General features: G+C 41.8%; 1 long non-coding RNA gene and 1 pseudogene across 6 annotated transcripts in view; one reads left to right on the top strand and one right to left on the bottom strand.

Moving 5' to 3' along the window:
* The window catches only part of LOC105603132 (uncharacterized), a 147738-nt gene that overhangs the window by 75448 nt on the left and 58925 nt on the right, over window positions 1–13365 (top strand). For 3 of the 6 annotated variants that reach the window (XR_009597228.1, XR_009597229.1, XR_009597232.1), the window contains exon 1: window positions 8549–8759. The exons of the other annotated variants lie outside the window; for them this stretch is intronic. This is a non-coding gene — a long non-coding RNA (uncharacterized LOC105603132). Of the gene's footprint in view, window positions 1–8548; window positions 8760–13365 lie in introns of those variants that run through there. 6 annotated transcript variants of the gene reach the window in all.
* Window positions 5571–5720, bottom strand: LOC114109016 (large ribosomal subunit protein eL39-like; annotated as a pseudogene).

The following is a 13365-nucleotide window of genomic DNA, read 5'->3' on the forward strand; positions in this document are numbered from 1 at the left end:
GATTCCAGTTTGTGCTTCTTCCAGCCCAGTGTTGGTGATGATATCAGACATTGTACTAAAGACAGCACAGGAAGGCAGTGGCCTCTAGGATCTCTGTGTATTCTCCTATTCTTACCTCCATGAGGAGGATTTTCTTGTCACAGGATTTGGGAAATACTTACCTTCTGGTGTTTACTGTGCTTCACTCTGAAGGTCATCCAAGAAGGTTTACCTAAAAAGTGATGAGAATCAGTGATTTGGTTGGTAAATGTTTCCAAACTCTGGGCATTCTAATTAAGAACACAGAATTCTGAGCTAGAGAGTGACAAGGACGAGGATTACCAAAGGAGGAATAGTAAGTAATTTCTGTACCATCAACTACTATGTTTCCACTAGGAGTATCACATAATTTTCTTAAAAAACACAAAACTTCATCTATGCTTCATCTGATGTTCATAAAGTATCTAATAAATTTACTAGCCTTTCATGACAAACATACTCAACAAAGTAGGAATAGAAGGACGTGGCCACAATACAATAAAAGTCATATATGAGGAGCCTACCTCTAACATCATATTCATCAGTGAAAAGCTGAAAACTTCTAAGATCAATAAAAAAGGCAAGGATGCCCATGCTCAACACTTTTATTCAACATAATATTAGCAATCCTAGCCAGGGCATTAGATTAGAAAAGGAAACAAAATGCTTCCAATTTGGAAAGGAAATAAAATTACATCTGTTCACAGAAAACATGACTTTATGTGTAGAAAAAATCTTTAAAATTCCACAAAAAACTTGCACAAAAAGTTTCAGGGTACAAAATCAACATTCAAATATCTTTCCATGCATATTTGAATGGAAAATTCATTGTTCACTGACCATTCCAAAATGGAAAATAAGCAAACAGTCCTATTTTTAACTTTTTAAAAGCTATAGTCAAGAGCTAAGTTTAAATTTTTTTAAAAAATATTTATTTTTATTTATTTATTTGTGCCAGGTCTTCATTGTGACGTGTGGGGTCTTTAGTTGTGGCATGTGGGATCTAGTTCCATGACCAGGGATTGAACCCAGGTGCTCTGCATTGGGAGTGTGGAATCTTAACCACTGGACCATCAGGGAAGTCCCAACAATCTTATTTATAATAGCATCAAAAAGATGAAATAATTAGGAGTAAACTTTAGGAGATGAAAGGCTTACACAGTGAAAACTACAAAGTATTGCTGAAAGAAATCTGATACAAATAAATAGGCATCCCATGTTTATGGATTTGAAGAATTAATATTATTAAGCTGTTCATACTATCCAAAGAAATTTAAAGATTCAATGCAACTCCTATAAAAATATCAATGGATTTTTTTTCAGATATAGAAAAATCCATCCTACAGTTAACATGGAATCTCAGAGGACCCATGAATAACCAAAACAATCTTAGAAAGAACAGCAAAACTGCAGGCTGCTGATTTCAGAACGTATTACAAAGGTTCAGTAATCAAAAGAGTGTAGTAGTGGCATAAAGTGCGTGCTAAGTTGCTCAGTCGTGTCCGGCTCTTTGTGTCCCTTTGGACTAGCCCACCAGACTTCTTTGTCCATGGTATTTTTTCAGGCAGGAATACTGGAGTGGGTTGCCATTTCCTTCTCTAGAGGATCTTCCTAACTCACGGATTGAACCCGTGTCTCTTGTGTCTCCTACATTGAAGGTGGATTCTTTTATCTGCTGAGCCATTGGGGAAGCCCGCTGACATAAAGACAGATTTATCAATCAGTGCAACGGAAGAGGTAGCTAGAAGTAAACAGAAATAAACTTGGATACATGATCTAAAGATCTTCATTAGGGGTGTCAAGACAATGGGGAAAGCTTAATCCCTGTAATGAATGGCACTGGGAAGCAAATATCCACATGCAAATAATGAAGCTCTTACATCATGTAGAAAAATCAACTCAAAAATGTAAGACTTGGTAAGACTCGGTAAGACTCTTAGAAGAAAACAAGGGTGAAATGTCATTAATTGGTAATGATTTCTAAATATGATACTAAGTGCACATATATTAATAACGTAAAATTAGACAAATGGAACTTACTAAGCTTAAAACTTCTTTGCAGCAAAGGAGACAATGAACAGAGTGAAAAAGATGGTAGAAAATATTTGTAAAATACTTATCTGATAAGGGGTTAATAAGCACATACCTATATCAAGGCTGCCTATAAGCCAGGAAGAGAACTTGATTAACCATGATGGCACCCTGATATCAAACTTCCATGCTCCAGAATTATAGGAAAACAAATTTCTGCAGTTTAAGCCACGTGATCTGTTTTGTTATGGCAGCCTGAACTGACTAACACAGTGGGAGAAGGAATTAAATAGACACTTCTCCAAAGAAGATAACACAAATGGCCAACAAACATATGAAAAGATGCTCAGTATTACTAATCAATGGGGAAATACAGAACACAAGCGCAATGGAAATTATCTCATATATTTTATGATGGCCAGTATGAAAAAAAATTAGCAAGTTTGGTAAGGATATGGAGAAACTTACACACTAACACACGCACTATTGTTCGAAGTATAAAATGTTGCAACCTTTATAGAAAACTGTATGGAGTTTCCTGTGAATATTAGAAACAGAACTGCTATATGACCTAGCAATCCAACTCCTAAGTATATATTTATAAAAAATTGAAAAGATCTTGAATAAATATATGCACATGTATGGTCATTGCAGCATTATTCACAATTGGCAAGATGTGGAAGCAACCTCAGTTCACTGTCGGATAAAAAGATACAGATTATATATAAAATATATCGTATGCATATTATACACACATCACATAGTAGAATATTTTTCAGCCTTAAGAATGAAATTCTGTCATATGCTACATCAGGGATGGGCCTTGAGAATATTATTAAATGAACCAATAAAAAAAGACAAATATTGCATGATTTCACTTGGGTGTCTAATCAAATTCATGGAAACAGAATAGAATGGTGGTTGCCAAGGCCTATGAGGAGGAGGAAGTGGAGAATTGTTGCTCAATGGGTACAGGGTTTCAGTCATGCAAGATGAAAAAGTTCTACAGATTTGTTGTACAGCAATGTGTATATAGTTAGCAATAGTGCACCACACACACAAAAACTGTTCAGAGGGTAAATGTGTAGAGTTATGGTGAATCGTGGGGTACCTGTTCCCTATGAAGAGTATCTCTTCATACCAAAACCTTTGCAGACATGTTTGGTTTTCATGTCTCTTACACTACTATTAATAACCTAAGGGAACAAATGGACTTCTCTGGTGGCACAGTGGATGAGAATCTGTCAATACAGAAGACACAAGTTTGATCCCTTGTCCAGGAAGATTCCACATGCTGTGGGGCAACTAAGCATGTGTGTCATAACTACTGAGCCTGTGTGCACTCTGCAAGCAGAGAAGCCACCACAAGGAAAAGCCTGTGCAACCCAAGTAGAGCGTAGCCCCCACTCACTGCAACCAGAGAAAGTTGATGCACAGCAGTGAAGACCCAGCGTAGCCAAGAATAAATAAATAATAATAAAAAAACTTAAGAGAATAGAAATCCATATATGGAGAATCATGGAACTAATCTAAATTGTTTTCTCCAGTCTAGGCAGATTAACTCTTCTAAACTCTCTACTCTGAGCAGCAGAAGAGGAAGTGAGCTACTCACTTCTATTTTACAATGAGTATACTTCATTTTGTTTACCTGATGCTGTCTCTGGTCAGCAGTGAAATGTGGGAAAAATCAGGGAGACTAAATAGTTATTTCAAACCCTTTCCCAGAATCAAGACAAAGAATTAGGTTCATCTTAGCATAAGAAGATCATGTGGTGTGGTTAAATATATATGCATAAATAATGTATCTTGACATAATATGTTAATATCTTTCCTCTTCTAAGAAATTTAACCCAGTGACTGAATCATTATGAGCTTAGTATTAGAAAGTTCTCTGGTGAATTTATAGTCTAATTAAGGTGGCTTTAGTTGCCCTTTTATTAAGAATGTTTAGCAAAAATAATCATTTTTTAAAAGAAAAAGAATGATAAATTTTAAACATAAAACTATTGAGAATTATACTGGAAAACCTATACATCCACCTTCATTCAGGCTTACATCAATACTCTGCCACAACCATGTCAGTTCTTTTAATTTCTATTTCAGAATTCAAAAATAAGATAAAAACACTAACCAACACACAGTGAAGCCACCTGCCAGCCCTTACTCCTCTGGTGCTGAATTTGGTGGTACTTATTCACATTTAGATTTTTTAATATTCTCCATTTTTTGGCATTTTCAATATAAATTTATTTATTTTAATTGGAGGCTAATTACTTTACAATATTGTATTGGTTTTGCCATACATCGATATGAATCTGCCATGGGTGTGCTCGTGTTCCCCATCCTGAACTCCCCCTCCCTCCTCCCTCCCTGTACCGTCCCTCTGGGTCATCCCAGTGCACCAGCCCCCGAGCATCCTGCATCATGCATCAAACCTGGACTGGCGATCTGTTTCACATATGATAATATACATGTTTCAGTGCCATTCACCCAAATCATCCCACCCTAGCCCTCTCCCACAGAGTCCAAAAGACTGTTCTATACATGTGTCTCTTTGGCTGTCTCGCATACAGGGTTATCGTTGCCATCATTCTAAATTCCATATATATGGGTTAGTATACTGTATTGGTGTTTTTCTTTCTGTCTTACTTCACTCTGTATAATAGGCTCCAGTTTCATCCACCTCATTAGAACTGATTCAAATGTATTCTTTTTAATGGCTGAGTAATACTTCATTGTGTATATGTACCACAGCTTTCTTATCCATTCGTCTGCTGATGGACATCTAGGTTGCTCCCATGTCCTGGCTATTATAAATAGTGCTGTGATGAACATTGGGGTACACATGTCTCTTTCAGTTCTGGTTTCCTTGGTGTGTATGCCCAGCAGTGAGATTGCTGGGGCGTATGGCAGTTCTATTTCCAGTTTTTTAAGGAATCTCCACACTGTTCTCCATAGTGGCTGTATTAGTTTGCATTCCCACCAACAGTGGAAGAGGGTTCCCTTTTCTCCACACCCTCTCCAGCATTTATTGCTTATAGACTTTTGGATCGCAGCCATTCTGACTGGCGTGAAATGGTACCTTTGTGGTTTTGATTTGCATTTCTCTGATAATGAGTGATGTTGAGCATCTTTTCATGTGTGTGTTAGCCATCTGTATGTCTTCTTTGGATAAATGTCTGTTTAGTTCTTTGGCCCAGTTTTGATTGGGTTGTTTATTTTTCTGGAACTGAGCTGCAGGAGTTGCTTGTATATTTTTGAGATTATTTGTCAGTTGCTCCATTTTAAATATATAAATAATTACATATATATGCCTATATATATATAATTTGTTTCAACAAAAGTTCTCATATTTATTACTGAGCCAAAGCACCAGTGCAGAAACACTGACACAAAGAGAAATCATTTTTTCAGTGAAACAAATGGATGCATTAATGATGTTTTCAGAGTCATATGGTAAGATGCAAGTGACCTTGACAGCACAAATATGTGTGCCACCTCGTGTGTGGCTCCTTATAGACCTATAGCTTTGTTTTTCTGCAATGTCTTCTCTTGGAGTTTTATCTGGTTTTATTACCAGTTTTCATTAGAATCCATTAGGGAATGGGATGATTCTGCTTTTGTTTCTTGGTGAGGTATCACTTGATCCTGAAAGTCTTGTCAGAAGACATGGTGAGGAGCAGAGTAAACTGCACATAAAATGGCAGAGAAGGGGAGGCTAATTATTTCACGTATTTAAAAACTTCATATGGATAGTCTCACTGTATAATATATTGTTATGCATCTTGCTAGTTTTCTGAAAATTATGTTTTCTTTGCTAATGCCTGAGATGCAGCTAAGACATAAACACAGGTTAGTTTCAGGAAGACACCTCTAAATCCTCCTGGCCCCTCACCTTGCTGCCTTGGTGTCCATTCTTCATCAGAATCCTCAATGTCATCTACCTGGGGTTTGATGACCTGCCTGCAGTGATGCATGAATGCTAGTCGAGTGGCCCTGAGACCCAGAAAGAAGCAAAATTTTTGCTTTAAGAAGGAAGAACAAAGCATAGAGGCAATGGAAAGTGTCACAAAGTCAGGCCAATTAGTAGGGCTTGGAGAATCTAGAACAGGGCAAGAGGTGAGCTGTGCACTGCTAGGGCCAGCCCCACATTGATAAAAAAGAACAAAAATTTCCTCCAGGTTAGTCTCCACACAAAAGAAGCCTGTGAGCAGATGTAGCCACCTAAGAGAGGGCCAAGTTAACATGGAGACTGAAGACCTGTTTCATGTTTCCCAGGCTCACAGGTGCCCAGCATTTCCTGTTACCTATAGTAATCAGTGCTTCACAGTTCCTTTTTGCATTCCTATAACAGATTTTTTCCCATTCTCCCATCTCTGCGCATTCTTCCTTGGAGAAGTATATGGAAATGTCTTTGAAAGCATCTTTGGCCTTAAAGAAAATAATAGACTTCATCAGTGACTTACTAATATGAGTCAGCCCTTAGAGCTGGGCCTTCTCCTCAACCTATGGGCAGGGAGTAGCCTGATGCCACTGGGTGTCTGTGAGACAGGGATGAAGACTTTCCTTACTGACTGTGCCCTGCTTAACTGAGCAAACACTGAGTATTTCCTAACTATTCCTGGACACAAAGCACTTGACGATGCTAGTATCCTGTTCTGCCCCACTCCACCCCACCTGTTCCAGACAGGGCCAGGCACTCCCATCCTGTGTATCTTCACAGAGAAGTTCACTCAGCAATGCAGGCAAGCAGTCTATGGTCTTTAAGGGACCAGCTCCACATCCTTCCTATAGAGCCGGCTTAGAGCCTGGCTTTGCCACCTCCACCTCTCACCATGGGCTTCCACTCTGTTCTCTCAGCATCTCCCTCAGTGCTCTCCTCTGGGGATATGTAAGGGTTCATGGCCTTGGGTGCCTGTGGAGAACGCTGAGATAGCCCAGACCACTGTCCAGACCACTGTCTTCCTTGGATGGAGTGTTTGGGGCAGGAAGGTGTGGGAAAAGTCAGGGTGGGGGTCTTTGTGGGATGGACAAATCCTGATAGGCTGTGATAGACCAGCCTAATGTGAGCAAGATTTTGTTGCCCTACAACTTGACCCCTCTGAGGAAAGGCACTAGGAGGGATGTGTCTGTGGGTGACAGAGGGAGTCCTAAGGAGACCTGGAAGTTCCTAACTGCTGGACTGGTGTCAGGCTGAAATCAGGGCTCTGTTCCAGTGCGAGAGGGAATGTTTTTCCAAGGGTTTTGGTGGCTCTGCCTGGGGACTCTGGGAAAATCTGAGCATAATGTGTGTTCTACATCTAAGGGACAAACCACTTGACTTGAGGAGATCAGGGTCACAGGGCTGGGGGAACTGGGGTTCCTCAAACAAAGGGGACTGGGGGGTCTTTTGGCTGATGTAGAATGCTCAGGTTGAGAGAACTTGGAATCTCTTGAGGCTGAGGAAATCGGGGATTTCTCATTAAGGAGCTTTAGGTTTCCCTCCTACAGGATAGTTGGGGTCTTGAGTATGAAGGGCTTAAGAGTCCCCAGGCTGAGGTATTCAGGGACTCTGAGGTTAGGGAAATTTGGTCTCTCTGCGGGTGCTATTTTTAGGGTGCCTCAGGCTGAGGGGAATTGGGGTTACTTCAGGTATTTAGGGATCTCAGCACTAGGGCATTTCTTGTTTCTGTGGGTGAAAGGATTTGTTGTCCCTGAAGCAGACGAGACGCGAGTTCCCTTCAGTTTAGGACCTGGGTTCCTCAAAGCTGTTGGGATTTGGGGCCCTCCAGCCTGGAATTTGCGGAGAAGGCAATGGAAACCCACCCAGCACTCTTGCCTGGAAAATCCCAAGGATGGAGGAGCCTGGTAGGCTGCAGTCCATGGGGTCTCTAGGAGTTGGACATGACTGAGCGACTTCACTTTCACTTTTCACTTTCATGCATTGGAGAAGGAAATAGCAACCCACCCCAGTATTCTTGCCTGGAGAATCCCAGGGACGGGGAAGCCTGTTGGGCTGCCTTCTATGGGGTCTCAGAGAGTCGGATACGACTGAAGCGACTTAGCAGCAGCAGCAGCCTGGAATTTGAAGATGTCAAGCAAAGGGTTTACGAGCGTTTCGCAGGCGGCGCGTTCCTGTCAGTCTCCCCGCTGTCCTCCGGCGCTGCCCACCCCGGTCCGGCGAGAGCTCAGCGATAGGCGTCATCCAGTCCTCCCCGGCTGAGGCGAAGTGAAGGGTGAGCAACTGGCTTGTATAGCCGCGTCAGGCACAAGCCACCAATCTGCGTTGCGACTGAAGCAGTCCAGCCAATAGGAGCTGGGAGGATGCGGAGCGCGCAGAAGGTCCCGCCCCACCGATTGGGGATTGGCTGCTCTGGGTCCCGCGCTTGTCTGCCTAGAGACCTCCAGCGCGCAGGCGCATCTTGGTAGGTTTCATAGCTTGTTGTCAGGCAACGCGTTTTAATCTTGCACTTTAAGTGGGCGGTGCATCCTCAGGGTGGATGTTTTCGTCCAGTGCCCTGAATTAGAATCTTGGCTCTAGGAGACTGTAGTCGTGCTCCTGAGCTTTCTCCTGGCCCACCTGTGCCCTACCTTGTAAAATCCAGTTTTGGCAAGAACTGTATGTGATGAGTACTGCTTTATTTTGGCGACAACTGTGTAATTAACTAAATTCTGATGAAACACGAGAGAAATAGCATTTGGTCAAACATTTCAACGCAACGAATGGAATGGTAAGTATATTAGAAAAAACTTGGAGGATTTTTAACCTCAAAGTAGAAGTGGCACTGATGAGTAATCTGTACGTTTAATGTAGGTATTAAAAGGCTTCAGAAATGAGATATAAATAAAACCCCAAAGCCCTGCTAGTGTTTTCCATAGAACAAGGCATTGAATTGGGTCTACAGAGGTGAGTTTGCTTGAGACCTACTGGCTTCAGAAGATAAAATAGGGACACTGTTTCTGGCCCTTACATATCTTTGCTCATAGAAAAATAACATGATTTCCATGTATTGGAAGCAAGATGACTGACTGGAAATTATCAAGTGGGGCTGTTGCAGCTAGGGGGACCACTTCTAGGGCTTGAAACTGGGCTCTTATCTAACAGTCGGAAATGAATTGTGCTGACAAAGCAAAAGGATTTATTGGGAAGCAGCACCCGGATGGAGAGCAGTAGGGGTAAGGGAACCCCAGAGAACAGCTCTGCCAGGTGGCTCGCAGTCTCAAGTTTTATGGTGATGGGATTAGTTTCCGGGTTGTCTTTAGCCAATCATCCTGACTTAGAGTCCTTCCTGGTGGTGCACACCTTGTTCAGCCAAGATGGATGCCAGTGAGAAGGATTCTGGGAGGTGGTCGGACATGTGGTGTCAAATTTTGACCATTCCCTAACTCTTCTGCTTGGTAGTGGCCTATTAGTTCCCTGTTCCTTACCAGGATCCCCTGTCATAAATCAGCTCATGCAAATGATTACTATGGTGCCTGGTCAGGGTGGGCGGTTTTAGTCAGTGTGCTTCCCCTAACAGGGCCATGAGTGCTGGTTGGGAGTCTGGATGGAAAGATGTTACCAGAAAAGTGGGTTTGCCTCTGGGTGGTGTTGAGCCGGAAGATACAACCCAGCCAAAGCTCATGGGAAGGAAAGGTATATTACTTGCAGAAGTATGGAGAATGCCAGGGAGCTTTCCAGAGCAATCTCTCTCCAAATGGCAAAATTAGGGAAGCTTTAATCTACGGGAACAGGCATGTTGAGGCTTCCGTTGTGGCTCAGATGGTAAAGAATCTGCCTGCAGTGCAGGAGACTGCGGTTTGATCCCTGGGTCGGGAAGATCCCCTGGAGGAGGGCATGGCTATCACTCCAGTATTCTTGCTTAGAGAATCCCATGGACACAGAAGCCTGGTGGTCCACAGAGTCGCAAGGATTCAGACACGAGTGAGTGACTAGGATTTTCACTTTACAGGCGTGTTCATGCAGGGCCTCTGCCCATGGCAGAGTCCAAGCTTCAGTTGATTGAAGTCTTGAAAGTCAGAACCAGTCACCATCAGCATGGGTTACATTCCAGCTGATCTGGTCTTGATATAGGTATAGATATCTGTTCTTCTTTATAATCTTTCCCCTTTTAAGTTATTACAAAATACTGAGTGTAGTTCCTTGTGCTATAGAGTAATCCTTGTTGTTTATGTTTTACTCTAATTTTTTAAAATGTTGATTTTTATTTGTTTATTTTATTTATATTTTTGGTTGTGCTGCGTCTTTGTTGCTGTGCACTGGTTTTCTCTAATTGCAGCAAGTGGGGGCTACTCTTTGTTTTGTTTCTAGGATTTCTCACTGCTGTGGCTTCTCTTGTTGTGGAGCACAGGCTTCAGGGCATGCGGCCTTCTGTATTTGCAACACAGCAGTCGTGGCTCCGAGGCTCTAGAGCAAAGGCTCAGTAGTTCAATGAGAAGCTCTCACACTGCAATGAGGAGAAGTCCCCGCTCTCCTCAACTAGAGAAAAGTCCACGCAGCACGAAGACCCAGCACAGCCAAAAGTAGATGATAAGTAAATAAAATTATAAAACAACAACAATAGAAACACACAAAAGTCAGAGCTGGTATCAGATAGCCTGGTAATTAGGTCTGGTTGTCTCTGGTTTATTGCACTGCGGCCTTCTTTCTGAAATGCAAAAAGAAAGAAAACTGCAAGGGGTGGTCTGCTGTAAAGGTAAGCACCAGGGTGCAAGTAGCATGGAGTTAAAGGCAAATAGATGGAGAATGTAGCTCACGCAGAGTTACGGGGACAGAAAAGCTAATTTATTTGCAGACTACAGATAAGGAACAGTGAAGTAAAATCTAGGAGGGATCAGGCCTGCTCAGTGTTCTCTTTATCTTCTTTATTCTCAGGAAAGAAAAGAAAATCATTCCTCTTTTTTTTTCTTTTCACTGTGACATTGATGGAAGTAGCTTAGACCAGAAGGACTGGCCTTCAGGAGCCCAGCTTCATTTTCCCGTTTTTTTTTTTTCATAAAAGCACTGTAGCAGAGTTTGAGACAACACCAGGAGAAAAACAGAAGTTTAATAACTTGTATATGTCATGTGTATAAGGGAGCTACCCAGGAAACCTGAGTCACTTCCTGAAATGTCCAAAGCCATCAACTCAAATACCATTTCAGATAAAAATAAAAGAAAGACCTTGGGGAAGCCCATTATGACAGGTTATCATGCAAAACACAGTAAAGAAGCATATGATTTTTGCAGATTTAAGTCAGGACCTCTGCATTGATAAGTTCTTTGAGTTTTAATTATCCTTCTATTTCTGGTGCAAAGAGGGTAAGCCCTTAAATATGGAGATTTCTCTTTTGTAAATGTCCTTCACAAAAGGGCAATCACTTCTTAGTTTTCTGAGATTCCTGGTTTTTTTTTTTCATTAGACTGAATAATCCTTATGCCAGAGAGGCATATTTTGGGGTAGCATATCCTACTCACCTTGACATGGATATACCCTACTTTGCTTATGCATTCATCTGTTGAAGGATATCCTGGTTTTTTCAAGATTTTAGCTGTTATAAATAATGCTGCTGTGCATAATTCCATCCTCGTTTGAATTTGCGATAAATTTTCAAAGCATTTGAGTCAATATTGAAAGCATGATTGTTGGATTACATTGTTTAGCTTTGGAAAACACTGCCCAACTGTGTTATAAAGTGGCTGTACGTACATGCCAGCAGCAGTGAGGGAGACTTCTTTTTCCTCACCCTCCAGCAGTTGATATTGTCATATATATGGAGTTCAGCATTCCTAAAAGGTGTGGTGTGATATCACATGATTTTAACTTGTTATTCTTTAACAGTATGATTTTTTAAATCTAATTCTTGTAAGATGTTTACTGTCTATATATCTTTTTTGGCCAGGTGTCTGTTCACATCCTTACCCAATTTTTTATGGGGTTGTTTTAGAGGTCTTTATCTGTTTTGAGTCCAGACGCTTTATTAGGTATGTAGTTTACAAATATTTTTCTCCCAGTTCATGGTTTGTTTTTTGACCTTATGAATCAGGTCTTTCAGAGTAGAAATATTTAATTTTATAAAGTCCACAATATTTTTTTCTTTTATGCACTTGCTTTTTGTGGACTAACCTCAAAGCTCATGATCTGCAGACCAAAACCAAGGTCATGAAGATTTTCTTCTTTGTTTTTCAGTAATTTTGATAGTTTTGTATTTTAAAGTTTGTGTTTATACTCATTTCATTTCATATGGTTTCCCGTTAATTGTTCTGTAACAATTTTGGAAAAGTCATGGGCTGTTTGGTTCTGTTTCAGTTTTATTTTCCCCAGTTTCATGGAGGCAGCAGAACTTCCCCCAGGGGGTAGGGCCTCAGCTGAAGGTGAGGGTGGCTTGATCTGCGCTTTCCCATTGGCTGGCAGGGAACGTGAGCCCACCTCCTTGAGCTGCCCTGGGGTTGTGTGTTCTGCCTGAGGGCTTGGCTCCCAGCATAGCTGATGGGAGCCCCATCTCCTCAGAACCTGCCCTGGCTTTGGTTTCTGGAACTCAAGGGTAGGGGTGGTCAAGTCCATGCTAATTGGAGCTGGGTCCCCTCAGGACCCACCAGGGCTTCAGCTTTGGGACATTGTGGGGTCCTGTTCACTCAGACAGGAGCCTGGTCTCCTCAGGACCTGCTGGTAGGCGGTCCTGCTGAAGAAAAAGGTGAAGAAACGTGAGGAAAAGTGGGGAAAAGGTGCCTGTGTGTGGCTGACTGCTGAGGAGTGTCTGTCTTCAGAGGGCCAGGTGGGGAAGGACTTGGTGTGGAGAACCCAGTGTATGGCCAATTTTGCCTTGGCTCCTTAATTCTTGTGAGTTAACAAGAGTACATGCTCTTAGAACTTTTCTGGGTTCTCTATCCTGGGCCTCTGGTCTGTGTGCCTGTTTTTGTGCCAAGTCCACACTTCTTTATGGTAGCTTTGTAATGTAATGTGAAGTCTGGAAGTGAGATGCTTCCAGCTTGTTCTCCTGTCTCAGGTTTGCTTTGGCTATTCTGGGTCCTTTGTGGTTCCTCACACATCTTAAGATTGTTCTGTTTCTGTGAAAAATGTCATTGGAATTTAGGTTGTTGTTATTTAGTTGTTCAGCCATGTCCAACTCTTTACAACTCCATGGACTGGCCTGCCAGGCTCCTCTGTGCATGGGATTTCCCAGGCAAAAACACTGGGGTGGGTTGCCTTGCTCTTCTCCGGGGATATCCCGCACCTATCACCCTCTAATTCTGCATGAGCTACACTCTGCATCTATTATCTTTTAATTTTATGCTAGTCACATCCTGATGCTTAACTTTACAGTACTTTCTCTGTAAACACCCCTTGTAGTTTGTTT

This window comes from Ovis aries, chromosome 18 (genome assembly GCF_016772045.2).
Source record: "Ovis aries strain OAR_USU_Benz2616 breed Rambouillet chromosome 18, ARS-UI_Ramb_v3.0, whole genome shotgun sequence".
Lineage (NCBI taxonomy): Eukaryota > Metazoa > Chordata > Mammalia > Artiodactyla > Bovidae > Ovis > Ovis aries.